The sequence below is a fragment of the Eucalyptus grandis genome, chromosome 9, assembly GCF_016545825.1.
Source record: "Eucalyptus grandis isolate ANBG69807.140 chromosome 9, ASM1654582v1, whole genome shotgun sequence".
Classification (NCBI taxonomy): Eukaryota; Viridiplantae; Streptophyta; class Magnoliopsida; order Myrtales; family Myrtaceae; genus Eucalyptus; species Eucalyptus grandis.
Window position 1 is genome coordinate 18,317,328 of NC_052620.1, and position 8,613 is coordinate 18,325,940.

Sequence of the window (8,613 nt, forward strand, 5' to 3'; positions counted from 1 at the left end):
CTATGATCTCGTGTTTGCGACTTTATGGAACATGATTGACTATTAAGAATTATCTCTAAATCAAGATGTACACATACAGTACAATTTCAATTAATATAGTTAAATGAGAGTAAGAGTTTTCCTAATGTAGGCTATATTAATTGTTATTGTAATTTACTCTTTTAAAGAGTTGGTTTAAGATGAGATATAAAGTTTATTAATTAGTCTAATATGGAACTAGCTAGTGTGGGCCGAGTTAAGCTTGGTCTGTAATGAGATTGCCTGACTAGAAATTCTATAAATAATGCTTAAATCTCTCATCTAACCTAACTCTCACAATTATCCTCACAAAAGAGTATTTACTTTGCGCTACAGGGAGATGGGGTCGTCTTATTGAGCCAGTGATACAAATGGCAATAGAGGTGAATGACATTTGTTTGGAACATCGATTTTCCACTTCTGTATAAAAAATAATGGATTTTAAAACAGATGTGTTAATTTTTATATTCCATCATATGTGTTCTTTTTTCTAGCTATGGAGATCGTGAGATTGCGTGTTTTAGGGTCTAACAAATTGTACTACGGGGAGGGCGTGAATGTACACGAGGCCAAGGTGATGGAGGCGAGGGAGGTCATTAAGTAGATCGTTGGGAATATCAGGATAAGATACGTTGGCAACTTCGTGCCCATACTTAATTTGGTCGATTACAATGGAGTCAAGAAGAGAATGGTGGAGCTGAATAAGAAGATCGATGTGTTCATGCAGGGCTTGATCGATGAGCACCGGAGGAAGAAGGGCGATCTAGAGCTCGCGGACAGCATGATCAGTCATCTCCTGCATCTACAAGAGTCTCAGCCGGAAGGCTACTCGGACTTCGCGATCAAAGGGCTTGTCATTGTAGGCGTTGTTTCTTTATTCCTCTCTCTACATCTAGTTTTGTTATTTTTGAGGCAAATCCCACCGTCCCAATAGAATATTCGCGGCAAACTTGTCCTATCTCATCAGTCGTTTCCCCGTGTCAAATGTTATCGGTCATTGCATTAAAATGTTGTCCTTGACGGTCAAATTCAGTCGGGCAATTTTGTCGGGCCCAAAGTCACGTCAGAGTAAAATTGACTACTTTACATTTGCTCTTATTTTGAAGATTTAAAATGCACCTCCACCACAAACGATGTTAATAATTATAGACGTCACACTCTCTCTCAAAAATACTAAAATCTTAGAGATTACCATTTTACTGAATAAATGTATAACCAGTAGTTGCAATTACTAGTTTTTTTTTTTTTTCCACTAGTACTGCCAATTTTCCTCTAGACTGACTTCGTGATTGGGCTAATATTTGTGGTTGGGGATGCTGGGCCATTCACTCTCAGTCTACCACTTAGAGCAATCCCTTTCTGTGTTCTTCGTAGAAGATAATGATGTCTCACGTAGATTTAGATGAAAGGTCCTAATATTTCTGATTTTGTGGGTTCGGTTGGGTTTTTATTTTTTATTTATTTTTATTGTAGTTTTTCAAATTGGATTTGATTTCACTTTTTAAATGCTTAATTATTGTTTGCATATTGGGCACAACGTTTAGGACTATTGGTGCAAATGTCAATCTAAATATCAAGTTGAGACACGGCAACAACTTATTAAGATTCATATTCTTTCTTTTTAGATTTTTTCCCTGAATAGGTATAATTTTATGCACTGAGACGGCCATGTACCAATTATTTGTAGTGATTATTTACTACGATATTGTTAGTCACAATATCAAAAGTTCCCTTTCGGAATGGCATTGATCCAAAGTAGTCTCATCATCAGAAAGAAATTAAGTACATAAACTGATTCGTGAGAAAGGATATTTTCATTACCAGGGGGTCTCTGAAAAATACATGTCATGTTTGTCATGACTAAAATATCACCTACAGAGGAGTAAATAGGTGATTTTGCAAATAGATGATTTTGTGGAAACGAAGTAATTTAAATAGATATTGCAATAAGATAATTTCCGATGAAGTGGTTTGATCTTACCGATGTACAATTCTACCACAATTAAAAAATAGAATAAGTGATAGAGAATTGCACACTCAAGATTATAGTGGTTCCGCTTTTGCAAGCTTACGTCCACTCTCCCGTGCTACAACTAATTGGCTAGAATCCACTAATAAGAACCGATTAGAGGTTACAAGGTTTGAGCTCTCAACACTCAAGCTCGTGTGTATAACTCCTCACACACTCTCAACCTCTAAATAGTTACACAATGATGCTCACGGAGATGAATATAAAAAAATCATAAAACACTCTTCAAACTTTGGAATTACTTCAATGCTTGTGAATGCGAATTCTAATTCCTTCAAATTCGAGATCTTCTCTTATACTCCTCCTAGTCCAAGCTAACCGTTGGACATATCTCTAGGAGGACTTATCTAGCCAATCTACCCGTTGGCCTGTATCTAGTTGAGAAGATCTGATGGCTTCGGGATTGCCGAGGTTGATACTTCCCATAATTTCTGTTGCCTATACAACAATTTGGGTTTCCATACGTCAAGTGCTTCAATTTTGGAAAGAATGTTTCACCCCAAGTCTAACATTCCAAGAAATCTAAATCTTCAAAAGACAGGAAATCCAACCAATCGCTACTAGCCGTTGCACAAGAATATTAACTTCTTCCTAGCCGTTTGATAGAACACATAAAGAAGGAAATATTTAAACCACAACTCTGGTTATGATTTATAACGTCTGATCACATCCCATCAGACTTTCAACTGTGGTCCTTGATTATCATAACACATTCTTCATCATAGGCAACCACAACGTCTTGATAAGTTTTAAGTCTAGTTCTCTGAATTTGATGAGAAACGTTTGATGATACATATCGGAGTTTCCATCAGAACTTCTTGATCAACAAAATTGCTCCAAGAATATCATCTGGAAATTCTTTCATCAGAATCATTAAACACTTATGGAAACGTTTTGTCAATCTTCACAATCAATTTAGGAAATTTCCTCAACAATCTTCTCATTTTTATGATAACAAAACTTTCCAAGTAGAACTTAATAAAATATTTTGAAAAGATTTCTAAATAGAATAGCTTTCATTGAAAGCAAGATTTTATATAAGGCACAAATGTGAATTCTATAAGAATTTTGCTGATTTTGGAGAGATAAGCACATATTTCTTATAGAAAGTCGAGTTAATCAGAATAAATAAGATTTGTGAAGAAATTCTTTGCTCTGATTAAGGAAGTTCACGATATAAATAAATTGAAAGAAAAACTTCATGTTCCCATATAGCTCCCCCTGAGCAAGATCATGAAAGATCTTCAAAATCTTCATGCTGCATTTAGCGTTCAGCTTTTCTTTCATTTTCTTCCCCTTTTTGTCAGCATCACAAAAGAAACAATAATAATGGAAGGAGTATCACATAAAGAACATGTGATTCAGTTCATCTTCACACACAATCTTCAAAACATATTTGGCATGAAACATAATTTTCCGAAACAATATCTTATAGATGCTACGATGAATATATAATATATGCAATATATCTCATGTTCTTGTAAAATCAAATACCACATACATCAGCAAATATATATCAATGATTATGAATGCAATGTGTAAATTTCACATACCTTTTTGTCATAATAAAATGATAATGAAAATATGAGATTTATAGTGACAAAAGGTAAGTGAAAATAGGAAATATACTAACCGGATCATGTAGAACTTAGCAAATTCAAACATACATTACATTTTCTTTAATCAAGAGGAGGCAAACATTAAATTGACTCAATAAGGATTTTCTCACACATGATTTACGCTCCCCTCAAATTGATGCCCTTTTGAAATGATTGCAATTTTCTGCCTTTAATGTACATCCCCTTTCTCCTCCTTTAATAATTTGCACAAATTTTACTAAAATAAAAGAAATTTTTGATCCTTTGAAAATGGTGTGAAATCTTCATAATTTTTCGGATCAGAACCTTTGAAACTCTATATGGGAAGATTCTTTTGCCACTTGCAATTTCTTGTAAAAAAAAATCTTTGCAAAATATAGAGAATATCATGTACATACCTTCCTTTGATTAGCGGATAAATCTTGCCAATTATAAGATATACTTCCAAAGATAGCAAGTATACACAATAATATCTTTTGAGATTGAAAATACTCTTCCTTCACCATAAAACTCAATTGCAAATGGATATTAACATAATATTAACATATTTCGCAAATAGAATGTAAATAAAATAAAAGCGTTAAATCTATGCAAGATCTTATAAATATGGCAACATATATTACCAATTCATATTCCAATGTGCATGTGCATAATATACCTTTTTTTTTTTTTTAAATTCTCACTTGAAATCCTTCTTTGATTACATCATGATTTGCATAAATCACAATCATTTTTTTTTTGTACAACTGCCTGCAATATACTCATCCCTTCTTGGTAGCCATGTATGTGGATTCTTTCCTTTTGTTAGTCACAAAATAGGAAACTTTGTATAATCTAATGGCATATAAAGATCATCACGTGAACAATATGCATAATAAAAAAATTCTCATTTCGCGACACATGATAAAAATATGAGTGTAGAATCAGTTTAAAAAAAATGAATTATTTCTAAACAACAATCATGTGGATATTTCAATCATAACCAATGATAGAACACATCATATAAATCAAGCACAATATGAAGGTAGAAATATTATATGAGATATAATGAGAATTTATAAATATACATTCCCTTAACCAATTTTTCTCTTTCTTTATTCCTGCAAAAAGAACAATTCATCTATTCTTTGGTACCCAAATTTGTTTGGGTCCTTTCTGGTTAGTGGAAGCATCAAATCTCCAGTTGATTGATTTGGATTTCTTCCAATCAAATGGACATTCTTGGTTAAAGTGATTAGGATCGCCACAATTCGAGCAATTATAATATTGAAATCCAATAGGCTTGACAAATGGCTTACCAAAATGATTTTGATAATGTTGGATTGGTGGTCAGCGCTTTAATCTTTCCTTGACCTTTGAAAAGTCATTCTTGATCTTACTTGCATTTTCAAAGCCTAGGTCAGATTTGTTGTAGTATGGCATTTGTATAGAGAGAACATGCTCCAATGTTTTCGAGCCGAGAGAAAATTTCTTGCAAACTTTTGAGATTTCTTCCTTATAAGAATCAACTTCTTTTTGCAAAATATCCTTATCTTCCTTGATTGAAGAATTCTCCTTTTCCAGCTCATTGATCTTTTTTCTCGTTCATAATATTTTGCTATCTCAATTTAGAGACTTCCCTTTTCAACTCGGAAATTTTCTTCAACGCTTTCTTATGTTCCACGCATAACTCTTCAAAAAGATCATCATCATCGAGAATAAGATCTAAACTACTTATCTCATCTTCTTCAGATTCAATGTTCACCATTAAGCATAGATTTCATTGCTTATCATAGCTAGAATCAGATTCCATATCGCTCCACGTCTCAACTTTTAGAGCTTTCTTCTTCTTTTCAAATTTCCATTTCCTTTTCCTGAATAAAGGAAAATTGGCTTTTATGTGACCCTTTTTCCTGCACTCAAAACATATTACATCCTTACGTTCATTGTCGTCTCCATCATAAAAATTTCTTCCTCCGGATTTCTTTGTTGGCTTCTTCCCGTTGGAGTTTCTTCTCTTTCTCATATGGTGTTGAAATCTTTTGATTAGTAACTCCATCTACTCATTGCCATCTTCTTCAACTTCTGAATCTGAAACATCATAATCAATATTAGACTTTAAGGTAATCAATTTCTTCTTGCAGGATCTTTGTCATTTAGACGTTCTTCTTCATAGGATTGGAGTGTTCCCATGAGTTCATCCACGAAGAGAGGTGATATCCTTCGAGTTTCTCAAATGGACGTCTTAATATTGTTCCATTCTTTTGGTCCTCGAATAATCTTGTTCACTTTAATAGGATTTGATACAGGTTGCCCTTGATATGCCAATCCGTTGACAATGTCAGTAAATCTACTGAACATGTCAATTATGGATTCTTTTGGTTTCATTTTGAAGGCTTCGTATTGTTGGAGAAGAATATTATTTTTGTCTCCTTAACCCTATTAGTTCCTTCTTATGTCACCTACAACCTATCTCAAATTTCTTTCGCTAATTCATAGGAAGAAATTCGATTATATTCAGATGAAGATAATGTGCAATATAACGAATAAACAGCTTTAACATCTAGTGCTTCTTCTTTTCTTTTCTTTTTTTTTTTTTTTTTTTTATGTTTGCATCAGATGAGGCTGAGACTTCAGGTTTTTTGCCTTCTTCTTTGGACGAAGAAGTGTCGGGATTATGCCCTTCAGAACAACGTCCCACTCTAAGGGATCCTTGGATTTGATGAATGCTTTCATCTTGTTCTTCCAAATGTTATAATATTTTCTGTCGATGTAAAGAGGTCTTGTATCACTCTATCCTTCCATAAGACCTAGTGCAATATTGCTAGCCATAGATTGATCATTAACTCAGAAGTAGTAAAATACTTTAATTAAGAGTAACCAAGCTCTGATATCAATTGTTATGGATAAAATATCACCTAGGGGGATGAATAAGTGATTCTGCGGAAACAAAGTAATTTAAATAGATATTGCAATGAGACAACTTCTGATGCAGTGGTCAGATTTTATTAGTGTACAATTCTACCACAATTAATAAATAGAGTAAGGGATAGAAAATTGCACACTCAAGATTATAGTGGTTCAACTTTTGCAAGCCTACGTCCACTCTCTCGCATTATAGCCAATTAGCCGGAATCCACTGATAAGAACCGATTAGAGGTTACAAGGTCTGAGGTCTCAACACTCAAGCTCATGTGTATAAGTCCTCACACACTCTCAACCTCTAAATGGTTACATAATGATGCTCACAAGACGAATGTAAAAGATCACAAAACACTCTTTAGACTTTGGAATTAAAAGCTTCAATTCTCGTGAATGCGAATTCTGATTCCTTTAGCTTCGAGATCTTCTCTTATACTCCTCCTAGTCCAAGCTGACCGTTGGACATATCTCTAGGAGGACTTATCCGGCCAATCTACCCATTGGCCTGGATCTGGTTGAGAAGATCTGATGGTTTCAGGATCGTCGAGGTTGATATACTTCCCATAATTTCTGTTGCCCATACAGCAGTTTGAGTTTCCATAAGTCAAGTGCTTCAATCTTGGAAAGAATGTTTTGCCCCAAGTCTAACATTCCCGGAAATCCAAATCTTCGAAAGACACTTTCCTTTGGAACTCCTTATATATAAGGCAAGAAATCCAACCAATCGGTACTAGCTGTTGTATGATGATATTATCTTCTTCCTAGCCGTTTGACAAAACACATAAGGAAGGAAATAATTAAACCACAACTCCGATTCTAATTTATAACGTTTGATCACATCCCATTAGACTTTCAACCGTAGTCTTTGATTATCATAATACAATCTTCATCATAGGCAACCATAACGTCTTGATAAGTCTTTAAGTCTGGTTCTCTAAGTCTGATGAGCAACGTCTGATGATACATATCGGAGTTTCCATCAGAACTTCTTGATCAACCAAATTGCTCCAAGAATATCACTTGGAAATTCTTTCATCAGAATCATTGAACACTTATGGAAACGTTTTGTCAATCTTCAAAATCAATTTAGGAAATTTCCTCAACAATGTTTTATTTTTCTACTATTATAAGTACAATGCCTTTTTGTTTTCTTTTAGATAGTCTCATTGGAATTATTAGTGCCACTTGAAGTCTTATTATCTCAACTTGAAAAGTTGATTTAAACAATAACTTCTTACACACGTGCAGGTTTTTTTTATTGCTAGAACAGACACATCATCACTTACATTAGAATGGATATTGACAAATTTATTAAACAACCCTTGAAAAGTTAAGGAAGGCCCAAAACAAGATTGATTGCGTTATCGGCTTCGACAATCTGTTGGAAGAATCGGATGTTTCGAAGGTACCTTACCTTCAATGCATTATCTTTGAGACCCTTCGACTAAACCCGACGGCGCCACTTCTCCTCCCACATGCGTCATCGGATGGTTGCACCATAGGAGGATACTTTGTTCCACGTGACACTATTGTGGTGGTGAATGCATTGGCCATTCATAGAGATCCTGACTTGTGGGAGGATCCATTGTGCTTCAAGGCCAGAAGGTTTGAGGGCAAAGGCGGTGAAAAGCAACATAAGCTGATATTTGCCTTTTGGGCCGGGACGGAGGGCATGCCCTGGTGCCCCCTTGGCTCAGCGGGTCATGGGTGGACGTTTGGCTTGCTGATTCAATGTTTTGATTGGAAAAAAGTGAGCGAAGAAGATATTGACATGAGGGAGGGACCAGGAACCACCATGCCAAAGGCAGTACCATTAGAATTAATGTGTAAAGTACCCCTTTAATGGAGAAACTCGTCCCCAGAGATTAAGTTGGTCAACTAGTTTGTGGCAAAATGGTTGGTCGACATGCTTTCACGCTATATGTAGTAAGAGTCCACGTCTAATTTCTAAGTTTCAACTTTTGTATATTTTCATTTCCTTTTTGTATTGTAACTTCTCCTAGTGTTAAGAAGATATATGGTGCCAATGTTGGCTCTATGGATTGTTCTCATATGAACTTAGTATTA

General features: G+C 34.9%; 1 pseudogene; it reads left to right on the forward strand.

Annotated features, from left to right (window-relative positions):
* The first annotated feature begins 514 nt into the window (after nt 1-514).
* On the forward strand, nt 515-8,389 carry LOC120288431 (annotated as a pseudogene).
* Nucleotides 8,390-8,613: the final 224 nt, after the last annotated feature.